Below are 12,479 nucleotides of genomic sequence, written 5' to 3' on the forward strand. Positions count from 1 at the left end.
TCGTGCGGGGCGAGCGGACAATCCGATTCATAGGTGCTGCCCGCCCGCCTGGAATCTCCGAGAGACGACCCCTGACAGCCAGGGAGGCTGTCAGGCTCGGAGGCGCGCTGTACTGACGCTATTAATCACTGATTAGGAATGATGTCATCAACATGGGGTGTCGAGTCAGGACACGGAATCGGGTATTTCTTTGAGGGTTTTTATATAAAGATATGGAGATACACAGGCACAGGTATTTTCTTCTGTCCTCTCAATGTTCTAGATGTGTGTGGTTGTAATTCAAAAACGCACACAGGAAAGGATTATAATCACAGGAGGGACTTTTAGCTACCAAATACAGCTAGGACACATTCTTATATTGTTACTAGGCCGCCATCTTACGGAACGTGACTGCCGTCCTTATTACCGGAAGCGGAACTAAGTGTTGCCTAGCAACAAGTATCGACAACAAACCAACGTCTCTACTCTTCAGCGCGCTGCGCACGGACCGTCACTCTGATCCTTCTGCACAGCCGCCCCCTGATTCGCCGTGCGAATCAGCTCCTTGAAGGCTCAATGTCCACCGGGGCCGTGGTTGGAGTATCCTCTGGGATGGCTGGTAGCTCGATAAGTTTGGCCACTGGTCTGGTGTAGGTCCTGTCATCCACTCGAACCTCAGCAGTCCTCACTTTCCCGTCCAAGCTGGTGATGGTCTTCGTGACCCTTCCCACAGGCCACAGCGCTCGCGGTAACCGCTGATCGATCACCATGACCACCGTACCAGTAGTGAGGTTTCCTGTATCCTTCACCCACTTTTGTCTTTGCTGCAGGGAGGGCAAGTAGTACCTCAAGAAGTGGGTCCAGAACTGGTCTGCAAGCACTTGACTATGCTGCCATCTCTTCCGACTGAGGATCTCGGACTCCGGATAAACCACTTGGGGGAGCGAGGAGTCGGGCCGCCCCATGAGAAGGTAGTTGGGGGTTACTGGGTCCACGTCTGCTACATCCGTAGACACATAGCCTAACGGCTTGGAATTCAAAATTCCCTCTACCTCGGTGAGGACTGTCTGTAGAACTTCTTCGCTCACTGTCTGTGCTCCCAAGGTCACCTATAGCGCTGCTTTGATGGACCTGACTTCTCGCTCCCAAGTCCCACCAAAGTGTGGCGCATTGGGAGGGTTAAACTGGAAGCGGATCTGGTGCTTCGCCAGCTGGGTCTTTAACTCTTCACTCATGGACTGGAAGCTTGCTCGGAGCTCGGACTCCCCTCCCCTGAAGTTGGTCCCTTGGTCGGAAAGAAGCTCAAAGGGAGTTCCTCGTCGAGCCACGAACCTTCTAAGCGACATGAGGAATGAACTGGTGTCCATGTTGTGTAGCACATCCAGGTGGACACACCTTGTGGTCATACACTTAAACACAATGCCCCATCTCTTTTCTGTGACCCGACCTCGCTTAATCCGGAACGGTCCGAAGCAATCCACTCCGGTGGAATAGAATGGAGGCTTCATGAGGCGGAGACGGCACGGGGGCAAATCTGCCATCTTGGGTATGGTTGGCTTCGCTCTCCATTTCTGGCACTCTGAGCAGGATCTCTGATGACGACGCACAGCTTCACGGCCCTGAAGGATCCAAAACTTGCGCCGGAGTTCTGCAAAGACTCTCTCCGCGCCGGGATGGAGCAGCTTGTCGTCATATTGCCGTATGATGAGCTTGGTGACAGTGTGTCTCGGTTCCAGCACGATTGGATGCACAACATCTTCCTCCAGGTTGGTAGAGCGGCGTAACCTACCGCCTACACGGACGAGGTCCTTGGAGACATCGTACTCTGGGGCGAGTGTTACAAGCCGACTGCTGGATGGGACCGCTTTCCCTGCTTGTAAGCACTTAATCTCTTCTGGAAAGCTATCACGTTGCGCTTTCTGTAGGATTCGGAGTTCAGCTTCTGAGTAGTCATCCGCACTGAGGGCTCTTGACTGGGAGGCCGCCCCGTGCAGTGACCTACTAGTCGCCTCGAGAAGGTCTTCAAAGGTGGAGTATTTCTCGGCAGGTGGGATCTCAGGAACGGAGATGGTCAATGTGAGACCACAGAACGAAGACTTCTTTGCCTCTGTCTCATCTGGAATGTCATCGAAAACTGGCGAGGTTGGCCAGCTGCCGGGTGTCTGCTGAAGGAAGGCGGGACCATGACTGAACTGGTTCGGCTTGGCTAGGTCAGACAGAGTCATCCCCCTGGTGACAGCATCTGCAGGGTTGTTGTGTGTATCCACATACCTCCATGACCGGTGGTCGGTCAGCTCTTGAATCTCGGATACACGGTTCCCCACGAACACCTTGTACCTGCAGGACTCAGAACGTATCCAGGTGAGGACCGTGGTGGAGTCAGACCACAGCACTGTCTCTTTCAGCTCAAGGGTGAGCTCTTTCTGTATTACCTGGGCGAGCTGAGCTCCCGTCAGAGCGGCACAAAGCTCCAAGCGCGGTATCGACTGCTGCTTTTTCGGTGCCACCCGTGAGCGGGCTAGCACGAAGGCCACATGGACTTGGCCTTGGGAATCTTCACCGCGTAGGTATGCGACTGACCCATAGGCAGACTCCGACGCATCACAAAAGACGTGAAGCTCGAGGGTGATGGCACCTGCTTCAAAGCCAGGTGGAAAGTAGCTCCGGGAGAGGCTGACTGCTGGGAGCTGAGGGAGCTCTTCTTCCCAGATGTTCCACGCTTGCAAAAGGTCGGCAGGTAGGTGTGGGTCGTCCCAGTCGCGGTCCTTGGCCCACAGTCTCTGGACCAAAACCTTGGCTCTTGTGGTGAAGGGCAAGATATAACCTAGGGGGTCATACTGGCTTGCTAGTATCTTATAGATATTTCGCATGGTAGTCTGATTTGGGGCTACCGGGCGGTGCTTGTAGTGGAGCGTATCCTCCTTGGGGTGCCAACTGAGACCTAGCGTCATCTCCTGAGGTTCACCTGGGGTCTGGGAAACCCACCTTTCGCTGCTGTCAGACCTAGCCTCTTTAGGTAGGTGTCGGATCACTTCTGGCTGGTTGCTGGCCCACTGGCGGATCTCAAAACCACCTCTGGCCAGGAGGGCTCTCAGCTTTGTCACTAGGCTCCTTGCTTCATCTTCAGTGGGGAGACTTTGTAAGCAGTTATCTACGTAGAAGCACTGTTCCACGCTGTGACGAACGTCCTCTCCTGGTTGGCTGGAATCTGTGACATGTTTCTGCAGCGCAAAGATCGCGCAGCAGGGGCTACATGTAGTCCCGAAGGGCAGGACCTCCCACTGGTATACTGAGGGTGGTTCATCGGGTTTCAGGTCCCTCCAAAGAAATCTCAGCAGGGGCTTGTCTCTGTCCAACAGGCGAATCTGATGGAACATCGATTTAATATCTCCACTGATCGCCACTCGGTGCTCCCTGAAACGTAGGAGGACTCCAAGGAGTGAAGCTCCTAAGGTGGGGCCAGGGAGGAGGTAGTTGTTTAGGCTCTGCCCGCCGATCTGGAAACTGCAGTTGAACACGATGCGGTCTTTGTCATTATGTCTGACCATGTGGTGTGGCAGGAACCATGACTCTTCGGATGTGTCAGCTTCCTGAGAATCAAGCTTAGTGGCATATCCAGCGACCTCTAGTTTCTTGATCTCTTCCTTGTAGGTAGATGCACGCTGTGGTTGGTGAACTAACCTCCTTTCTGTATTCCGCAGGTTTTTCATCACGTGATCCATCGGAACTTGCAGCTTGGGCATGGTTTGGGCCCGCAGGAGGGGAGTAGCATAGCGATGCACTCCGTTGACCTCTACACGGGTGGTCTCTGCCTCCAGTAGGTCCACTGCCTGCTTGTCCTGTTTGGATCTGATCACTAACTTCTCATTCTTGAAAGGCAGTGTGTCCAACTGCCATAGCCGCTCGACTTGACTAAACAGCTGGGCAGAAGGAGACGTAACTGCTGTGAACAAGCACTGTGCGGAGTGAAGCTGTTGCTTAAGGTATTTAGCTGGACCTTGGAGTGTCCAGCCGAGGTTAGTCTTAACTGCTGCTGGGCCACCAGGGGGGCCTAGGAGCACTGGCGCGATTGGAACAATCAGGCTTGATTGATCCGATCCGATCAGGAGGGTTGGCTGAGCTCCATCAATGGGTGGAATCGGCAAGCCTCTTAGGTGTCGATATCTCTTCTGGAGCTGGGAAACTGGATAGGTGTACTGAGACAGGCCTAGGTGGTCACCTGTAAAGGCACCTTGGATGGAGAACCTCTTGGTGGGTTGTGTCGCTGGCGCGATGTCAAAGGACACGCGTGAACCTGGCAGTGTCTTGACATCCTGGCGGATGGTACGAAGGGTCAGATCTTCTGCTTCCCCTTGTATTCCAAGATGGTGTGCTGCAGACGAGAGCAGGATAGTTCTCTCCGAACCATCGTCCAGCACTGCGTAGGTGTTGAACACTCTGTCCTGGTAGTGCAGGTTGACTCTGACGATCTTCAGCAGCACTTGGCTATATCCATTTGGTTGATCTAGGTAGTGAGTCTCTGCAGTCGAGGTGATGGCCGCTGTGCTGGCGGGCTCATTCTCGCTTCTCTGATTGACCTCATGCAGAATGGAGAGATGTTTAGACTTGCAAATTCGACACGGCTTCTTCAGGTCGCAGGCGGAGGCTAGGTGAGGACGACCGCATCTCCAGCACCTTCTCTTAGTCTTAATCCAATCCACCATTTTTGCTTTGGTCAGCTTAGCGAAGCTCTCACATTGGCTGAGATAGTGTTCTGATTCACAGTAAGGGCAATATATCTTAGCTTTACCTCGGTTCTGGATGTGAGGAGCTGCTTTGTAGGTCACGTCTGACTGGGAATTTTCGGAGCTGTCTGTCCCGAGCATCACTGTGGTAACCTTCACCTTTGGTTTGTACTTTATATCTTTATTGTCTTTCTCGCTGTAAGCTGGAAGGGAAGGCTCAATATCCAGGCATCTGACTTCTGCTTTCAGCCAGTCTGAGAAGTCGATGAGCGACAGCTTCATCTGATCAGGATCCTTCCTGTATTGTTGTCGACGGAACCTCTCTTGCTGTTGTTTGGGGAGCCTGCTGAGAAGGCGCTTCACGTTGGAGCCGCAGTGGAGTTCTTCACGGCCTTCTCCTTTAAGAGACTTCAGCATCCCGACTAGTGACTGCACTCTGATGGCGAACTCGTCAAGGGCCTTATCATCTCTGATGGGGGGTAAACGTTCCATGTCCTCTATCTCCTTCAGAGCGAACTGATATGGACGTCCGTAACGCTCATCCAGTGCCTTCAGAGCTTCAGAGTAGGGCATACTAGACTCTGCATGGGCTAGCACCAGGCGATGGGCTTGTGGTACTTTCACATGCTTCAGCAGGATGGCGTACTTGTAATGCTCAGACTGGGTGGGATGTAGGAGGGTGCTGAGCGAAAGGCGAAGCTCCACGTACTGGGCTCTATCTTCTTTAGTGAAGTCTGGAAACATGGGTCCTTCTATATTGGGGGCTGCATGCGCGTACATCATGGGGGGATATGGAGTTGACATGATTGGGTTCCCTGAATAGGAGGGGTAGGGCACATAATTCTGATGTGCTCTCAGATACGTGGGTGGAGGCATGAACTGCGGGCTTGAAGGGAACGGAGCTGAGAAATGTTGGTTCTCTTGCTGGGTAGAGCGGAAGCCCTGGCTTGGATCAAGCGCGTGTAGAGGGAGGTGAGTCTCTCGGCTAGGAGGTGGTGGTAATGGCCACAGTTGGCGGTGAATACTCAAGTCCTCTAGCCTATGAGCCAGTTCTTCAGCTGCTGGTGGGTGATCCTCAGTTCGGGAACGGTGAGATATACCGGCTAGGGGATTCAGCTCACCTACTCTCTCTGCTTGATGTAGGCGAACTGGTGACTGACGCCGTGATGATCTCCTTGATGATCGAACTGAAGGTGGTTGGGAATGGCGCTGTAGGACCAACTCCAAAAGCTCTGTTTGCTTCTGGGCCGTCTCACTCTGTTGCCGCGCTGTCTCCATAGCTTGTCTCATTATGGCTTCATGTGCGGTCAACTCCTGGTGCAGGGAGGATGTGCTCACTGATTTGTCTGGGTGATTTCCTCTGCTCTGCTGCAATGGGCGGTTCCCTCTCCTCTTCGTGCCTGTGTATCTGCTCTCCTCTTCGTAGTGGTGGGAACTCCACTAAATAATCATCCAAATATCTTGGTTTGCCAACTCTGCGTGTAGGACGTGCAGTTGGCGATGCAGGAAGACTGGACCATTGCTTACTGGCGGCCATATTGGTGACTCTATCCGGCTCGGAGGACCATTAATTGTACTGACGCTATTAATCACTGATTAGGAATGATGTCATCAACATGGGGTGTCGAGTCAGGACACGGAATCGGGTATTTCTTTGAGGGTTTTTATATAAAGATATGGAGATACACAGGCACAGGTATTTTCTTCTGTCCTCTCAATGTTCTAGATGTGTGTGGTTGTAATTCAAAAACGCACACAGGAAAGGATTATAATCACAGGAGGGACTTTTAGCTACCAAATACAGCTAGGACACATTCTTATATTGTTACTAGGCCGCCATCTTACGGAACGTGACTGCCGTCCTTATTACCGGAAGCGGAACTAAGTGTTGCCTAGCAACAAGTATCGACAACAAACCAACTTCTCTACTCTTCAGCGCGCTGCGCACGGACCGTCACTCTGATCCTTCTGCACACGCGCCATTATCGTTATAAATGTAAATAATATTCCTGGAATGCGTGTTTTAACGAGCCAGTTACATTTCTTTGCATTCTTAGACATTACCGTTTGATTTAGTTTGCATAATTGCTCAAGTTAGTAGTTAGTTTATGGGCTAGAAACTCTGCCAGATGACAGGCACTAGGCGCCATTTTCGCCTTCATTTGGAAGAGAAAATGATCCTGTAATGAAGATTTGATTGACAGCTGAACCAAAATACTAAACTAAATACTAAACCAAAATACTAACCTGTTACAATATAGAATTATCACCCAGCCACGCCACCACAGGCGCGCGCGCGCACGCACACACACACACACACACACACACACACACACACAGAGCTGAAGGTGAGAGCAGCGCTCTATCGGTAAAAAAGTGTTCCCCCCTCAGCGGCCCCTCTGCTTCTTACAAGTAATTGACGTGAATAACCTCTTTCTGTCGTTAAGTTAAGCCTACTTCACTCACCTCCACAAATAATCTGCTTCAAGCCGCCGGTTCGTTGTTTCTGGAGTTTATTTGAAGACCGATGCAGTGAGTGCTGTACTGAGAATTGACAAATGGTGCAGACAGGTCCAGCCGCGCGAAAGTTTGGAGATGGTCTCGCGCAGCATATCAGAGGCGTAGTGATACTCAGTTCCATAAAATAGTTCCAATTGAATGGAGGGTATGCAGCACGGACGTCACTTTCCCACTGGAACATACCCCCTCAATCGGGACTGGCAAAACCTAAAACCTAAAACATTCAGCAGGTTCTCTGTTGTTTGGAGCAGTAGGTGTCATTAATCTAGGCTGATTACTGCATTCAAAATCAGTCTTGCTGTCACTCAGTGGGCGTGACCATGCAGTGACTTCTGCCTGTGACATCACGTGCATACCCTCTATATGGGAAAACTGCCCTCAGAAATGAGTCTGACCCACGGCCACCTAGAGTTTAATTAAAGCCTCTGTTACAGTAGAAAACATAACATAGCTTGAAAGTAATAATAGTAATAATAATGACGACAACAACAACAACAACAACAACAACAATAATAATAATAATAATAATAATAATAATACATTCATGTGTAATGTTATTTTAAAGGACTATGCTTGATATAGAATTGCATTAGCCTCTTGTATTGTGTTATATTACCCTGTTACCCTGTAAGGTGTTTTGTTGGGCATGGTTAAAACTTTTTTCTTGTGTGTTGCGTTATTTGTTGCTTATGTTATAACTTGGCCCTGTACCATTTATTTTATCTGGCAAGCTGTCAATGGAGGCCAGAAGACGATACAAAATATAAAAAAGAAGGCATATAACCCTAGCCTGGGTAAACCCAGCCTCCACGCGACCTGCTCTCAGACCTGCTCTGCTCTCGTAGTGACTGAGAGCAGGTCTGAGAGCAGGTCACGTGGAGGCTGGGTTTACCCAGGCTAATATAACCCACCCTATAACCCATAGGGGATGGGTGATGGGCCAGATTGTTTCCCAAACTTTTTCACATCAAGGTCCCCTAAACTAGACCACAGACCCCCAATTTTGTGCCAGGGTCCCCCATCCAATAAAACTTTTGCTTTTAGATGTTTTCCTCATGGTTGCCATGGCGACCATTTTACTTTCCACTATAACCTAATTATTTTTGCATCAAATCTCCTGAACCAAACATGATGACAGAAAAGGTGATGTCTACCCCTTACTGTATGTTTTCATGGTATGATCCAATGTAGGAAATTAGCCAGGGGCAAGGCCAAATATGCTCTAATAAATCTCAGAATGCACCAAAAAAACATGATCAAGGGGCAAAAATTGTCCCCAAGATTTTGATAGGCCTAATTATATTCTCATTACATTAATTACATTTTCATTTGCTTCTCTAACACACACTAACACAATTAACTTTTGTAAAACACCCCAAAAAGGGACCTGGGCTTGGCCTGGACACGAAAGTTAAAATTAAATCCATGCCATGGACCAGCAGGGTACAGAGGAGGTAATTTCCATTGTGGAGCACTTCACAATCTCCTCCACCAGCATGACCATGCTGGTCAAGCAATCCCCAGCACAACCATGTTGGTCCACCAGCTTCACCATGCTGGTCCAGCAACTTCACCAGCTTCACCATGCTGGTCCACCAGCTTCATCAGCATGACCATGCTGGTCCACCAGCTTCACCAGCTTCACCATGCTGGTCCACCCGCTTCACCATGCTGGTCCACCAGCTTCATCAGCATGACCATGCTGGTCCACCAGCTTCACCATGCAGGTCCACCAGCTTCACCAGCTTCACCATGCTGGTCCACCCGCTTCACCATGCAGGTCCACCAGCTTCACCAACTTCACCATGCTGGTCCACCCGCTTCACCATGCTGGTCCACCAGCTTCATCAGCATGACCATGCTGGTCCACCAGCTTCACCAGCTTCACCATGCTGGTCCACCAGCTTCACCATGCTGGTCCACCAGCTTCACCATGCTGGTCCAGCAACTTCACCAGCAAGGCCATGGTAGTTTACCAGCTTCACCAGCAAGCATTAGCTGGTGGACCAGCAAGGTAATGCTGGTCCACCAGCATCAGACCAGCACTAACCAGCATAGACCAGCATCAGACCAGCACTAACCAGCATAAACCAGCATAGACCAGCAATAAATTCATGCTGGTCTATGCTGGTTTTTTCAGCAGGGCGGCGACACACAGTTTTGATGCAAACAGAATAGTTTTATTCTTCAACAGCAATACTGGTATCAGATCACAACGCTGCAGATGCTGAGGAGACGAGATGGGCCGAAATGGTCAAGTCTACCTCTTGGCTCTAAACAGACAGTCTTATAGTAGGTTTTACCGCCAGTAAATGATGTCACAGTTAGCTGACTTTGCCCTAAAAGGTGTTATGTTTTCCAGATGGTCAAATGGTCAGTCTAGTTGTCTGTGCCGTGCCTTGACGCCACTTCTGACAGTTGTTTGCCCATCTATCAACCCATCCTACTTTAAAGATAATAAAATGCCATCTGGAAATTATCCTGGTTATCAGTAAACCCCTTTTTGACTGTCATTTACGCTATGGTTAGTTTACTCTAGGGCAGAGGTCACTGAGATCTTCCTACATCAAATACATTGCTCTCTGCCTCTGCTCAGATTACTGTCGATGCCTCAGAATAGAGGGCACATTCCTGTATGGCCTGCAGTGGTCAAGAGTGGCCTTTCTTCAGTCAAATGCTAAACGAGTTTATTCAGAATTTAATATTGTAACTATATTTCACATAGTCATATTTCATAATTAGTATGAAATATACAGCACTCTCTTCTTACCCCTTGTAAAAAACTGAAACTCTCCCATGTTTCCTTGTTTAGTTACAAGCAGTGGAAGTTAGCTTGTTTTCACTAAAAATGCCCTCCTTGGAACATAAATATGAGAAAAAGAGGTTTTTTAGTGAAGGACACCGTTTCAAGCAGAACTCTCTTTTGAGCCTTTTATTTTTTGCCTCAGTGACACATCAGACACATTATACAGTATTTGTTTTCCCAAATAAAAATAAATAAATAAGAGAATGTATTTGAGGGAGCTGTGTCGGTCCATCCCGCCCAGTGAGCGGCTACAGAGAGAGAGAGAGAGAGAGAGAGAGTCTGGCCCCTGGGGTTTCTTGACAGATGAGGCTTGGCCGCAGTATTTATCAAAGTATGATAAATATGTGCACAAAATCAAATAAATAATTTACTTTTACAGTTGCCATGTGGATTTTTAGCTTAGCTTGATAAAAGCATAAACAAATGGAACGAACCCTTATGTGGTCACACTCACACACTCTCTCTCTCTCTCTCACACACACACACACACACACACACACACACACACAGGAATAACGAGTGCTGTAACGTTACCTGCTGTCACGTTACCTCTCATAACTAACGTTAGCACAGAAGATCACACAATAGCTACGTTAGTGTTGTAAACTTTGAAATGTTTATGTGACACATGTTTCGCCTTGGTTGCTGGGGACGGGTGTGTGACGCGGTTTGACGCGTTTGACGTATCCATGTGATTCCCCCTCCCTTGAGTGTGACAGAGCTCTCCCTTGAGAGGGAGAGCTGGCAAGAGGAAACGTGAAGCGAGTCATGCCGGCGGCATAAGTTATAAACAATGCGTGACAATTATACTCGAATGTTGTGTGTGTGATCATTTCATCTCCAACGCGATACAAAAAATAGGCTACTTTTTACCATCGTCATCGCTCTCTCCAAGTGGCACCCATTTCTCCTCCTCCGATTCATCTGTGTCAGACGGATCAGAACGCTGTGAAGGGGAGCCTTCTTCGCCCTGGCGCTCCGTCGTGGAGCAACAACAAAAACGCTGGTGTCTTCCTCGCCATCGTCGCCATCCGAGAACTCTGGGTTGGACTCTGTTTCGACCACAGGCTCCACCCATAAATACTAAACTAGCGGGTTCCTTTTATCAGTTTGACCTGAAACAATGTCACAGGCTGGGAAAGTGTCTGATGTAATGTAAACAGCCAAAACATGAAAGTACGTCCGAGTACGTCTTTGGCACAGAACGCCATTGTTAAAAGTACGTCCGGGTACGTCTTTGGCAGAGAATGAGTTAATAGGGTAGGGATGTGTGAGATTTTAATTCTAGCCTATTTCAATAGCCTATACGATAATTGTCCACTCGGGTTAAGCTATTGTTGCATGGTGCAATTGCAGGGAGAGAGGTTACTGTATAGCCTACTGGCCGGTGTTGTGCCAAAAAGTGATTTGCTGGGACCGCGCACAGCACTGCCTACCCACCCTGTGAGCCCCATGACCGGCCCCAGTGCAACCAGTGCAGACACCCAGTGCAACCAGTGCAGACACCCAGTGCAATGACCCACCCCAAACACCCAGCCTGCCTACCCAGCTCCCACCTTCCCCGGGGAGACCCCCCTCCAGGACCCGGCACACTAGCCGAACCTGCACACCCCACACTTAAGCACTCTTTCCCGGGCTACACACAGACTCCCGCCCCGCCAGATCCTCGTTCCCCTGGTAATCCAATTCAAAACGCAAATCACTTTTTGGCACAAAACCATGACAAACGAATTCTCATTTTTATATCGTGTGTTTTTTTCTGCAGTGTAGGCTATAGTTGAAAATCAACGTGACATTCTGAGGAGGGAAGTGTGTGTCCACGCGCGAGAGAGTGACATCGTGCCGTGCGTAATGTATCCAAGCGAGGATTTCCTGCACTGCGCGGAGAATACTGTCTGAGCTCAGGCGTACGCCTGGCGTAGTGGGGTTTTTTGTGCTAAGACCTGCTATTTGGTGGCGTTAAAATTGAGATCACCCAAGGACTTTTTTCTAACACATTGTGCTGGAACGCCTATTTTGGCACGGGCAACACCCAAACCTCTGTTTACACTCGGAACATAGCGACGGTATCTTCGCCAGAGCGCAAAATGACACTTACGAGAGGCAGCTGATAGGCTAGAGGCGCACGGACACAGCTGGGACACGCCTACACAGGTGCATTGTGGTCAATCCCACAGAAAGACTACAGCAAACTGTGGGTAAGTTGGTCTGCTCCTTGCAGCTGTGTAAAAACTGTCAAAAATATAATTTAAGTCATCACACAGTGTGGAAAAGTAATCAGCATCACGTTGTGTCTTACTGTAACTCAGGTAGACCACACTTTGGTTAGCTGATCGTTCGCTAAAATGCATTACTGCTGATTGAAACGTGATGAAAACGCACGCATTGTAATGCACCTGCGGTGCGACTAGTTTGTTAACACATTCACTGGCAGCAGTTTTTTTTTTACT

The 12,479-nt window shown here is 49.4% G+C and overlaps 1 protein-coding gene across 1 annotated transcript in view; it reads right to left on the reverse strand.

Annotated features, from left to right (window-relative positions):
* The window catches only part of LOC310789985 (hepatitis A virus cellular receptor 2 homolog), a gene marked incomplete at both ends in the record, with an annotated part of 82,570 nt that overhangs the window by 39,361 nt on the left and 30,730 nt on the right, over positions 1–12,479 (reverse strand). The window lies entirely within an intron of this gene.

Source organism: Poromitra crassiceps (genome assembly GCF_964638095.1).
Source record: "Poromitra crassiceps genome assembly, chromosome: 1".
In the NCBI taxonomy this organism is placed as follows: domain Eukaryota; kingdom Metazoa; phylum Chordata; class Actinopteri; order Beryciformes; family Melamphaidae; genus Poromitra; species Poromitra crassiceps.